General features: G+C 39.6%; 1 protein-coding gene across 1 annotated transcript in view; it reads left to right on the top strand.

The window, feature by feature from the left end:
* Nucleotides 1-14,548, top strand: part of zdhhc8b (zinc finger DHHC-type palmitoyltransferase 8b) — a 133,966-nt gene that overhangs the window by 10,337 nt on the left and 109,081 nt on the right. The window lies entirely within an intron of this gene.

The following is a 14,548-nucleotide window of genomic DNA, read 5'->3' as shown; positions in this document are numbered from 1 at the left end:
TCCACTTGGAAATAGGTAGTGACTCTGCACCGCCTGCTGCACCCTACCCTACTGAGGTGTCTGCAGACAGAATACGCTCTTAGTGCTTATAAGGGGGAGAACGTGTCGGTTTCTTCGTTGCAGGAAGACAGTGAAATATATATAGACTGTGTGGTCATGGGGGCAGGTCCACTCTGACACTTTTTGAAGTGGGTGCTTTTAGATGTGAGTAAGTGGTTCCTGTTAACCAAATCTGCCTTCTTTTAGCTGTACAGTGACGTTGAACCACAATGTAACGACCATATTTTTTTCCGTACTATAAGGCGCACTTAAAATCCTTTCATTTGCACCTCAGTGGCCTAGTGGTTAGAGTGTCCGCCCTGAGATGGGTAGGTTGTGAGTTCAAACCGAGTCATACCAAATACTATAAAAATGGGAGCCATTACCTCCCTGCTTGGCACTCAGCATCAAGGCTTGGAATTGGGGGTTTAAATCACCAAAAATGATTCCCGGGTGCAACCACCGCTGCTGCCCACTGCTCCCCTCACCTCCCAGGGGGTGATCAAGGGTGATGGGTCAAATGCAGAGAATAATTTCGCCACACCTAGTGTGTGTGTGAGACAATCATTGGTACTCTAACTTTAACTTAACTAATGTACGGAATAATTTTGGTTGTGCTTGCCGACCTCAAAGCTGTTTTATTTGGTACATGGTGCCAGTAGATGGCAGTCACACATAAGAGGTACGTGTGGACTGCAATATGACTCGAGTAAACCACACCAAAATTGTGTATGTTCCATTAAAAATATAGAACATTACACACGGCGATCAAAAATCCATCAAAATGTTTTAGTACGACTTTGGTAAGCTATGAAGCCTCACCGCTTGATGTGCTTCAACATAGGAGTATTATTATGGTGTGTGTATAAGGCATACTTGCCAACCTTGAGACATCCGATACCGGGAGGTGGGGGGTGGGGGGTCGTGGTTAAGGGCGTGGTTAATAGGGGAGTATATTTACAGCTAGAATTCACCAACTCAAGTATTTCATATATATATATATATATATATATATATATATATATATATATATATATATATATATATATATATATATATATATATATATATATATATATATATATATATATATATGTATGAAATACTTGACTTTCAGTGAATTCTAGCTATATATGTATATATATTTATTTTATTATACATATAAATAAAATAAATACTTGAATTTCAGTGTTCCGGGGGCTATCCAGTAGATGGCAGTATTGTCCTGTTTAACTTCTCCTCCGTTCATGACTCGGCCACCGTGTTCAATGGAGAAGTCTGTTCTACAAAATGTACAGGCAACATAATTACATACCCCTTCCCTTTCGAACTGTCCTGGATGAACTGAAATTCTTGTTTCCATTCGTTTTGGAACTTGCAAGCGTATTTCTTCATGTTGCTCGTCGACGGCGTCGCCATGTCTGTAACTTCCTCGTTCTTCTGCTTCGTCTCCTTGTTGTGTGCGCAGTTGTGCACTCTACTCTCTAAAAGCCCTAGATGTTATGACGTCATTGGGCAGGCAAGCTGTTTATATTGTGGGAAAGCGGACGTGAGAACAGGCTGTCCCCACTCTCAGGTCCGCATTGAGCTGGAGGGGGCGTGGCCTCCAGCTCCGGCTGAATACCGGGAGTTTGTCGGGAGAAAATTTCTGCCGGGAGGTTATCGGGAGAGGCGCTGAATACCGGGAGTCTCCCGCTAAAAACGGGAGGGTTGGCAAGTATGGTATAAGGTAAGACATATAATCTGGCGTTTTGTTTCGCAATGTTATGCAAAAGAGACTTTTCTAACCTTCTGGTACCTGCTGATCTGTATTTGGGATCTGCATAAGTCCTGAAAATTTGCGCGCGTCCGCCTTTGTAGTCCGTGCCGACACCGTAGTCGATAAGCTTCTTATTTTTCTCTATCTTCTTGTTATGTGACATTCATCCTCCACTGTTGCCATTTCTAATATAAAGTAGTGTAAAGTTCTTACTTATATCTGTCAGTAAACTCACCATGAAAGCACTAAAACATACCGGTGTAGTGAGCTTACATTATTCACCCAAGGAACTTTAGTTGTTAGAGAGATCCGGTCGGACGTTTTTTCCACGGGACACATTTCCGGTGTTGTTGTTGCACTAGTGAGCTCCGTTATTGATTGAAGTAAAGTCTGAATGTCATTAAAACAGTTAGCGCCATCTTTTGACACTTCTTCCACGCCCGTCCTTGCACGCTACACCGCTACAACAAAGATGACGGGGAGAAGACGCCGTCGAAGGTGAGCCACGTAAATAAGACCGCCCACAAAACGGCGCATCCTGAAGCGACTGTCAGAAAGTGACTTGAAGATGATGTGTAAAACATCATCTATGCAACATTTTGACCAAAGAACCACCATCACATGTTATGTAGACCACAACTTTTCTTACCTGTTTTTGCGTATTTGGGATCTGCATAAGTCCCGAAAATTTGAAATCGGAACCGTATTCATAAAAAAATCTTCCTTTCTTTCAGACTTCCTCCAAATGAGCTGTTTGGAATTTGCCCCATTTGTGACATTTTTCCAATTGCTGACATCAGCGGCGATATTCAAAGTTTTACCCGAGGAGCTTTGCGCTCTTACTTTTTCTCTGTCTTCTTGTTTTGGGGCAGACTGGCTCGAACATGCACATGTTCTAATACAAATTTGTGAACTCACCATAGTGTGGACTGCAGTGTTTCCCATAAACTGCCAAGATACCTGTGGCGGTGGGGCCGTGGCTATGGGCGTGGTCACCATGACATCATCGAGTAATTTGCATAATTTACTACAAGGATATGATTTTCTCTAAAAAGGCTCAAAAAATGTATACTTACTAATTAATAATAACAGTTTTGTTTTAAACGTCCATCCATCCATCCATTTTACAATATAATTACAACACTTTATGTACATATTTATATACAGATTTGAACAATAACTTATTCACTGAAATATATTTATTAATTGTGGTTCTTACAAAAAATATATCTTATAAAAATATAAAAGCTAAAATGTCTCTTAAAGCTCTGCCCCTTTAATTAGTGCATACTAAATAATTTAACTTTAGCCTACTACTACAACCATTTTATTTACCAGCAACATAAAGTGAAACAGAGGCAGAGGTGTCCTGCCACAGTCAGTAACAAATAAACAGAAAACAGTAGTGGTGGTAGATAGACACAGAGCTTCATCAAACATCTGATCCACTGAACAAAGAGCTCCAAAAATCTTGATCCTACACTTCTCTTTTGTAAAGTAAATCTGAACAGCCGATATGGGCATCTACATCAACTATATGATTTTCCTGAGAAGCTTGACAGGACACAAAAAAATAAAAATATTTAAAAATATATATATATATATTTTTTGTTGCGGCCTTAATTATTTCGTGGCGGGCCGCCACAAATAAATGAATGTGTGGGAAACACTGTAGTTCAAGTAAAATACCCCTAACTAAAAAAAAACCCAAAAAACAACAAAAAAACTATATGATTTGCCTGAGAAGCTTGACAGGACACAAAAAATGAATAAATAAAAAATAAAAAAAATAAAAAAAATATATATATATTTTTTTGTGGCGGCCTTAATTATTTCGTGGCCGGCCGCAACAAATAAATGAATGTGTGGGAAACACTGGACTGTGACGCAACAGTTTGTTTACATGTAAAATCGTTCACTCCTTCTTCGTCTCATTTTGTCCACCAAAAGTTTTATGCTGGGCGTGAATGCACAAAGGCGCGATTTGTTGATGTTATTGACTTGTTGGGAGTGCTAATCAGGCATATTTGGTCAGTGCATGAATGCAAGCTAATCAATGAGGCTAAAGCTCTACCGTATATGAACAATCCACTGACGTCACACTATGGGCAAATTCCAAATGGCTTTGGAGGAAGTATGAAGGAAGGCAATATTGTTTTACAAATATCTCCGCCATGCCTCCAGGGTTTGATTTCCCATTTTTGGGACTTATGCAGATCCCAAATACACAAAAACAAGTACCTATATCTAAAAAAAAAAAAGTTGGTTTTGCATAATATGGCCCCTTTAACAGAAGCCAAACAAGGTTACTATTAGCTATCTCGTCTTGGCTGAGTCGAGGGATTTTCCCCCCTCGTGGTGCAAAATGTTGCCAAGGCGTAGTTTCGTAACGGACACTGTGGGCATCTTATCCGATTTGTGTAATACCCTTTAAGCTACATGTTTTCAAGAGTGCAAATGGGAATCGCCCTGGGTGACATGTTGGAGGAGAGGAGAAATCTTGGCAAAAAAAAAAAAGAATAAATGCAACAAAGTGAAGGAAAACCACTTTTGGGACTTGGGGTTGACCTTTTGTCCATGGGTAAGCGTAGGTGTGTTGGAACCATCTCACGAGTCCATTACGATTACAATTCAGGGGCTATGATTTGATTATAGTAGGGCTGCAACAACTAATCGATGAAATTGATTAAAATCGATTATAAAAATAGTTGGCGATTAATTTAGTCATCGATTCGTTGGATCTACGCTATGTGCATGCGCAAAGGCTACTTTTTTTAAATTTTTTTATAAACCTTTATTTTTAAACTGCAACATTTACAAACAGCTGAGAAACAATAATCAAAATAAGTATGGTGCCTGTATGCTGTTTTAAAAAAAAAAAAATACTGGAAAGGATAGAAATGTAGTTTGTCTATTTTATCCGATTATTAATCGATTAATCGAAGTAATAATCGACAGATAATCGATTATCAAATTAGTTGTTAGTTGCAGCCCTAGATTATAGATCGATTATTTATACAAATACATTGTATTTATATATTGTATATTATTAAAATGTTGTATAATATATTGTATATTATTGTCAACATTAATTAATATTAATTAATTATTAAACGTATGTCTACATAGCTCCTTCATTGGCTACGGACACATGCAGTAATGTGTCAGTTCCGGTTTTTGGATAGATATATGTATATTAGTGTTGTCCCCATACCAATATTTTGGTACCGCTACCAAAATGTATGTCGATACTTTTTGGTACTTTTCGATACTTTTTTATGAATAGAGGGGACCACAAAAAATGGCATTATTGGCTTTATTTTAACAAAAAATCTGAGGGTACATTAAACATATGTTTATTATTGCAAGTTTGTCCTTAAATAAATTAAATCCAGGGCCCCAAATCCCACCCCCCTCTGTTGCGAGTTGTTGTGATTACATGTATCATGTTTATGTGTGCTATGCTATGTGAGGTTTTTTCCCTTGGACTCAGTCTGGATCCCTCCCGAGGGTCCAGCCTTAGACTGATACTTTTTTTTACTCTTCCCCCTTTCCCAATGTCACCCTTTTCCCACTTTTTTAAGGAGCGCTGTAAGTGGCTGATCCGTTGGCGGTCCCGTCTTGTCTCCCTGTAACGCAGTGGTCCCCAACCTTTTTGTAGCTGCGAACTGGTCAACGCTTGAAAATTTGTCCCACGGACCGGTGGGGGGGGGTATTTAAAAAAAAAAAAAAAAAAAATTATTTTTATTATTTTTTTTAACATAAATAAATACAATCGTGTGTGCTTACGGACTGTATCCCTGCAGGCTGTATTGATCTATATTGATATACAATGTATATATTGTGTTTTTTATGTTGATTTCATAAAAATAAAAATAAAATTATTATTTTTTTTTTTTTAATTTCTTGTGCGGCCCGGTACCAATCGGTCCGGTGGTTGGGGACCACTGCTGTAACTAGAGATATCCGATAATATCGGCCTGCCGATATTATCGGCCGATATAATCGGCCGATATAATCGGCCGATATTATCGGCCGATATAATCGGCCGATATATGCGTTAAAATGTAATATCGGAAATTATCGGTATCGTTTTTTTTATTATCGGTATCGGGTTTTTTTTGTTTTTTTTTAAATTAAATCCACATAAAAAACACAAGATACACTTACAATTAGTGCACCAACCCAAAAAACCTCCCTCCCCCATTTACACTCATTCACACAAAAGGGTTGTTTCTTTCTGTTATTAATATTCTGGTTCCTACATTATATATCAATATATATCAATACAGTCTGCAAGGGATACAGTCCGTAAGCACACATGATTGTGCGTGCTGCTGCTCCACTAATAGTACTAACCTTTAACAGTTAATTTTACTAATTTTCATTCATTACTAGTTTCTATGTAACTGTTTTTATATTGTTGTACTTTCTTTTTTATTCAAGAAAATGTTTTTAATTTATTTATCTTATTTTACTAATTTTTTAAAAAGTACCTTATCTTCACCATACCTGGTTGTCCAAATTAGGCATAATAATGTGTTAATTCCACGACTGCATATATCGGTTGATATCGGTATCGGTTGATATCGGGATCGGTAATTAAAGAGTTGGACAATATCAGAATATCAGATATCGGCAAAAAGCCATTATCGGACATCCCTAGCTGTAACGTATGTCTGCTCTTAGTGGGACTGTGCCCAAAATGAAATTTCAGTTCTTAAGTGTCTTGTACATGTTAAAGAATGGATAGCAATAAAGCATCTTGAATCTTGAATAGCGTTATCAGTAGCCAGAGAAACCTGTTCAGTGCTAGAATGTTTCATCCCAATAATAATAGACTCAAAAACTCCCTTGTCCCACACGCCATCAGACTGTACAACTCCTCTCTGGGGGGGGCGGGTAGGTACTAATAATGCCACATTTTAGAATCGTCTGTATTACTTTATTTCACGTATGTAAATAATCGATGTTTGGACATCTGCCCATCGATTCATGAATCGCCCACTTTATAATCATGATGCATCGTAAAATCGATCGTTTTTCCTACTTGTAGTTGTCACACTACGGTTATTTAGTTGCACCCCTAGGTCCGATGAAGATCCAGTGAAGCACGTCTTATCGCTGTCATGGTGAGAATGTTTTGTTTCGCCTCTCGTCTAACAGGAACTATCTGTTTTCTGAATCCCACCCACAAACATCAGTTATCCAGTCATGGCCTAGCAACTGTAACTAGGCATGAAAGGGTCTCGCTTGAATATTCTCTCTGGCGAGGCGAGAGTTTTAGTCTTACAGTAGTGAGGTGAATTGGTGAATGTGAGACTGTGTCATATCCTAGAGAAGAGCACATGACAGGGAAAAAAAAAAAAACTCACAGTTTTCCGAGAAATAAGCATTTTCTGCAGTAAAACCAAGAATCCGAATCCGAATCAGAAATACTTTAATAATCCCCTGGGGGAAATTAAGATTCTCAACACAATCCCATTCAAGAGCATTACAGGGAGACAGAACAGGATCGCTGACGGGTATGCCAACTTCCGGCGCCTCTTACAAAAAAGGTGAGAAACAGGTCCCTGGAGAGGTGGTCCAGACTGAGGCCAAGGGAAAAAAAACTCATAGCCATAGCACACATAAACATGTGTGTAAGAGGGAAACATCAAAGAACACAAAAGACATCAAAGACATTAAAAGAGCAGAGCTGATTGGGTTGTGTTTTTCCTTGCCGTGATGTGGGATCTGAGCCGGATGTCGTTGTGGCTAGTGCAGCCCTTTGAGACACTCATCAATCAATCAATGTCTATTTATATACCCCTAAATCACAAGTGTCTCAAAGGGCTGCACAAGCCACAACGACATCCGGGGTACAGAGCCCACATAAGGGCATGGAAAAACTCACAACCCAGTGGGACGTCGATGAGAATGACTATGAGAAACCTTGGAGAGGACCGCAAATGTGGGTCTAGGGGAGACCGGATGCAATGGACATCGAGGGGGTCTGACATAATATTGTGAAAGTCCAGTCCATAGTGGATCTAACATAATAGTGTGAGAGTCCAGTCCATAGTGGATCTAACATAATAGTGTGAGAGTCCAGTCCATAGTGGATCTAACATAATAGTGAGAGTCCAGTCCATAGTGGATCTAACATAATAGTGTGAGAGTCCAGTCCATAGTGGGTCTGACATAATATTGTGAAAGTCCAGTCCATAGTGGATCTAACATTATAGTGAGAGTCCAGTCCATAGTGGATCTAACATAATAGTGAGAGCCCAGTCCATAGTGGATCTAACATAATAGTGAGAGCCCAGTCCATAGTGGATCTAACGTAATAATGTGAGAGTCCAGTCCATAGTGGATCTAACATAATAGTGAGAGTCCAGTCCATAGTAGATCTAACATAATAGTGTAAGAGTCCAGTCCATAGTGGATCTAACATAATAGTGAGAGTCCCGTCCATAGTGGATCTAACATAATAGTGTGAGAGTTCAGTCCATAGTGGATCTAACATAATAGTGAGAGTCCAGTCCATAGTGGGGCCAGCAGGAGACCATCCCGAGCGGAGACGGGTCGACTCTGGACAGCCAGCACTTCATCCATGGCCACCGGACCCTGTATCCCCCCCACCCCCACAAGGTATAGGGGGGCAGAGGAGAAAAGAAAAGAAACGTCAGATCAACTGGTCTAAAAAGGGGGTCTATTTAAAGGCTAGAGTATACAAATGAGTTTTAAGATGGGACTTAAAAGCTTCTACTGAGGTAGCATCTCTAACTGTTACCGGGAGGGCATTCCATAGTACTGGAGCCCTAATAGAAAATGCTCTATAGCCCGCAGACTTTTTTTGGGCTCTGGGAATCACTAATAAGCCGTAGTTCTTTGAACGCAGATTTCTTGCCGGGACATATGGTACAATACAGTCAGCAAGATAGGCTGGAGCTAGACCGTGTAGTATTTTATACGTAAGTAGTATTATGTACTTGGCATAGTCAGCAGCAACCGTGTCATAGCACCACTCCGGTCCAAATTAGCATCTTAGTGACCCAACTTGCACACAACAGCCACGTTCTTCGGCGACCATCACACCCAGTTAGTAGAAAGACATTAAACCAGTTCATTTAACAGTAGACATTCAAACACTATTTATTACACAGCAGCCCATCACTGTGTTGTATTATTAACATTGTGAATACTCGCTAAATTCCAGATTTAATCCTTTGCGGAACTATTAGCCTACCAGCCAAATCCAGTTGATCCTTCAAATTGATCTAAGAATATCCATGTTTACTGGAGAGTCACAAGAGCTGTGAGCACGTGGAGATTGATTGAATAGTACAAGGGTGTGCAAACTTTTTCCACCAAGAGCCACATGCAAAAAAGAGCACTTTTGTGCATTGATGATGATAAAACCAAGGCCGTCAAATGATAATTTTCTTAAAATCAGATTAATTCATTTAGATTAAGAAACTTCTTTCTGCTGCGTGTACATAATACTTTGTTGGCCTGCTGTTCTGTCATGAGTTACACTGTATTGCCAAAAGTATTTGACCACCCATCCAAATGATGACCATCAGGTGTCCTAACCACAGGTGTATGAAATCAAGCACTTAGGCATGGAGACTGTTTCTACAAACATTTGTGAAAGAATGGGCCGCTCTCAGTGATTTCCAGCGTGGAAATGTCACAGGATGCCACCTGTGCAACAAATCCATCCATCCATCCATCCATCCATCCATTTTCTACCGCTTATTCCCTTCGGGTTCGCGGGGGGCGCTGGAGCCTATCTCAGCTACAATCGGGCAAATCCAGTCATGAAATTTCCTCGCTCCTAAATATTCCAAAGTCAACTGTCGGCTTTATTATAAGAAAATGGAAGAGTTTGGGAACAACAGCAACTCAGCCACCAAGTGGTAGGCCACGTAAACTGACAGAGAGGGGGTCAGTGGATGCTGAAGTGCATAGTGCAAAGACTTTCTGCACAGTCAGTTGCTACAGAGCTCCAAAATTCTTGTGACCTTCCAATCAGCCCACGTACAGTACGCAGAGAGCTTCACTGAATGGGTTTCCAAGGGTTTCCAAGGCCGAGCAGCTGCATCTACGCCATACATCATCAAGTCCAATGCAGAGCGTGGGATGCAGTGGCGTAAAGCACGTCACCACTGGACTCTAGAGCAGTGGAGACAACTTCTCTGGAGTGATGAATCACACTTTTCCATCTGGCAACCTGATGGACCAGTCTGGGTTTGGAGGTTGCCAGGAGAACGGTGCATTTCGGACTGCATTGTGCTGAGTGTGAAATTTGGTCAGGAGTTGGGCTTGGCCCTTTAGTTCCAGTGAAAGGAACTTTGAATGCTCCAGGATACCAAAACATTTTGGACAATTCCATGCTCCCAACCTTGTGGGAACAGTTTGGAGCGGGCCCCTTCCTCTTCCAACATGACTCTGCACCAGTGCACAAAGCAAGGTCCATAAAGACATGGATGACAGAGTCTGGTGTGGATGAACAGAGTCCTAACCTGAACCCGATAGAACACCTTTGGAATGAATTAGAACGGAGACTGAGAGCCAGGCTTTCTCGACCAACATCAGTGTGTGACCTTACCAATGCACTTTTGGAAGAATGGTCTAAAATTACTATAAACAAACTCCGCAACCTTGTGGACAGCCTTCCTGGAAGAGTTTAAGCTGAAATAGCTGCAAAAGGTGGACCCACATCATATTGAACCCTATGGGTTAGGAACGGGATGGCACTTCAAGTTCATATGTGAGTCAAGGCAGGTGGCCAAATACTTTTGGCAATGTCGTGTATTTTGTACTCCAATTTGGCATATTGACTTGGTCAAAAATATCAGCACGCTAAGTTATCTGAACAGAATGACAAATATTTATACTATATCTCATGTAATAATTCCTGCAAACCTTAGGATGCCTGACTTGTTCTATCCAAGAATAACTATCAATCGTACAAATATGCTTACAGAGGATATTTTGCATCTGACCGGCATGTCGAGCATCCAATGATAGCAAGAACAGAGACTGAATGACTATAATCAAACCATTCTAAAAAGTTGGACTTACACGCGAGAACACAAGCCACAGTGTATGCGGACCGAGGCGGTGAAATCCCAAAGGCAATGCAAGTTTATATATAGGGCATCATTCGTACACAAGGCTAGTCAAAGTGCTTTACAGAAAATGAAAAGGAAGAAATAAACATATAAAATCAAAATACCATAAGAAAATACATTCATCATAAAAACAATCATAATTAATTCAAATTGAAATCAATCAAACACTGTAAGTAAGATACTTTCAGTTCACATATGCCCAATTAAATGAAAGTGTTTTAGGCTGGATTTGAACATTGCCAACAACGAGGCCCGCCTCATATCTGCACATCTGCAATGTGACTAATAATTCATTAATTTCATTCTGCGGGCCAAAGACAAGGGTTTCTGTTTTGTCTGAGTTTAGCTGAAGAAAATAGTTCTGCATCCACACACTGATCTGTTCAATGTAGCGACAAAGTAAATAAACAGGCTGACGTTCACCTGCCGTCTGTGACACATACACCTGAGTGTTATCTGCGTGGTTGTGGTAGGACACGTTGAAGCTGCGTATTAGCGGACCTAGTGGCAGAATGTACTTGTTGAACAATATGGGGTCCCAAAATCGAGCCCTGAGGAACCCCACAGGTCATAGCCATTTGGTCAGAGACACAGTTACCAATTTCAACAAAGTATGTCCTGTGATCGAGTTGGGGCTTGAACCAGTTAAGACCAGAACCAGATATTCCCACCCAGTTTTCTAACCTCAGTATTAAGATGGTACGGTCAATTGTGTCAAAGGCAGAGCTCAGGTCTAGCAGAACCAAGACTGAGACTTTTCCTGCGTCTGTGTTCAGGTGGATATCATTTGTCACCTTGATCAGAACTGTTTCAGTGCTGTGGTGGGGCCTAAAGACTGATTGGAAAGTATCAAACACATTGTTAAACAGGAGAAAGTCACTAAGTTGTTGGTATACAACGTTTTCTAGGACTTTGCCCAAAAAACGGCAGGTTTGATATGGGCGGATAGTTGTTCAGTACTGTGGCATCGAGACTACTCTTCTTTAAGAGGGGCTTAAAGACAGCCGTTTTTACGGCCTTTGGAAATGTTCCAGTCTGAAGTGAGATGTTATCTAGATAAGCAAATTGTGGTATCAACCTGCTCAGTAAAGATTTTAGAAATCTAGTGAGTAACTCATGTTACTCGAGAGTCCAGCAGAAACAAGACTGAGACTTTTCCCGCGTCTGTGTTCAGGCGGATATCATTTGTCACCTTGATCAGAACTGTTTAAGTGCTGTGTTGGGGCCTAAAGCCTGATTGGAAAGTACCAAACACATTGTTAAACAGGAGAAAGTCACTAAGTTGGTATACAACTTTTTCTAGGACTTTGCCCAAAAACGGCAGGTTTGATATGCTGACCCCCAGCCTAGACATTGTGTTTTCAAAGGAATGCGGATTACATTTTCTCTGATCAGATAATTTAACTGCCTCTCTCTTAACTAACCTAGGTAGGCCTCTGGTTGATGTGATGTTTATCAGCGCAGAGGCCCTTGGCGTCCTAGACAGCAGCATTAACGCTGTTGGAAACAACAGTTATGGGCACTGCTGGCGGGGGGGCCAAGCTGGTTTCCAAGATGGTGAGGAAGTCTCATGGGTAGCGTGTAGATAAAAATGTATCTGGCACTTAAACCAAAAATAAATGAAAGGCATTGAAGCTTAGGGAAGGCTATGCAAAATGGAACTAAAACTGAACTGGCTGCAAAGTAAACAAAAACAGAATGCTGGACGACAGCAAAGACTTACAGCGTGCGGAGCGGACGGCGTCCACAAAGTACGTCCGTACATGACAATCAACAATGTCCCCACAAAGAAGGACAGCGTCCGCACAACGTCAATAGTCTTGATTGCGAAAACAAAGCAGGTACGGGTGAATAGCGTTCAGGGAAGACATGAAACTGCTACAGGAAAATACCAACAAAAGAGGAAAAGCCACCAAAATAGGAGCGCAAGACAAGAACGAAAACACGACACAAAGGAAAACTCCAAATAATTTGAGACAAGAGCTATAGTGAAGCATGCTTGGTTATGGTTTGAATTCATATCCAACAATTGCGAGAACGACTTTTTACTGTCAACTGAGTTTCGTTTTTTAATGATTTCTACTGGTGGTGTGCCTCTGGATTTTTTCAATGGAAAAAAAACGTGCCTGGGCTCAGAAAAGGTTGAAAAACACTGCTTTGATACAGATCCTTTCATTGCCAGAAGACGTTGAAGTTGTCAACATTTGGTCCATCCAGCGTGGAAGTTGTACGTTGTTTACTCCGCTAAGTATTTGGCTGCTGTCCATCTTTTCCTATTCGAGAGAAACCCTGCTTCGGCTTCTTTAATAATGCAGCAGTTATAATCTGCATTTTGACATTACCCCACGATCATGAAGGCTCTTACCATCACTGACAAACATTCAGGCTACAATGAATATCTCTCAACACCATTTATTGATCTTTACTAGCTACTCATTTTCCACTCTAAACCTGCACAACCTTTTTTTTCCTCCTGCTTATTTGTATAAATAATAAACTGCAGCTCAATGGAGGAGCTGCATTTTTAAAAAGTCGTATGCAAAAATAATTTTCACGTTATGCCACTTGCCAAACTGTCTAGCTCAGGGGTCACCAACGCGGTGCCCGCGGGCACCAGGTAGCCCGTAAGGACCAGATGAGTAGCCCGCTGGCCTGTTCTAAAAATAGCTCAAATAGCAGCACTTACCAGTGAGCTGCCTCTATTTTTTAAATTGGATTTATTTACTAGCAAGCTGGTCTCGCTTTGCCCGACATTTTTAATTCTAAGAGAGACAAAACTCAAATAGAATTTGAAAATCCAAGGAAATGTTTTAAAGACTTGGTCTTCACTTGTTTAAATAAATTCATAAATTGTTTTACTTTGCTTCTTATAACTTTCATAAAGACAATTTTAGGGAAAAAATACAACCTTAAAACTGATTTTAGGATTTTTAAACACATATACCTTTTTACCTTTTAAATTACTTCCTCTTGTTTCCTGACAATTTAAATCAATGTTCAAGTAAATTTATTTTTTTTATTGTAAAGAATAATAAATACATTTTAATTTAATTCTTCATTTTAGCTTCTGTTTTTTCGACGAAGAATATTTGTGAAATATTTCTTCAAACTTATTATGATTAAAATTCAAAAAAATTATTCTGGCAAATCTAGAAAATCTGTAGGGTCAAATTTAAATCTTATTTCAAAGTCTTTTGAATTTCTTTTAAAATTTTTGTTCTGGAAAATCTAGAAGAAATAATGATTTGTCTTTGTTAGAAATATAGCTTGGTCCAATTTGTTATATATTCTAACAAAGTGTAGATTGGATTTTAAACCTATTTAAAACATGTCATCAAAATTCTAAAATTAATCTTTATCAGGAAAAATTACTAATGATGTTCCATAAATTATTTTTTAAATTTTTTCAAAAAGATTCGAATTAGCTAGTTTTTCTCTTCTTTTTTTCGGTTGAATTTTGAATTTTAAGAAGAAATAATGTTTTTGTCTTTGTTAGAAATATAGCTTGGTCCAATTTGTTATATATTCTCACAAAGTGTAGATTGGATTTTAACCTATTTAAAACATGTCATGAAAATTCTAAAATTAAGCTTAATCAGTAAAAATTACTAATGATGTTCCATAAATT

The sequence above is a fragment of the Entelurus aequoreus genome, linkage group LG06 (assembly GCF_033978785.1).
Source record: "Entelurus aequoreus isolate RoL-2023_Sb linkage group LG06, RoL_Eaeq_v1.1, whole genome shotgun sequence".
Lineage (NCBI taxonomy): Eukaryota > Metazoa > Chordata > Actinopteri > Syngnathiformes > Syngnathidae > Entelurus > Entelurus aequoreus.
This window is presented reverse-complemented; position numbering and strand designations above follow the sequence as displayed.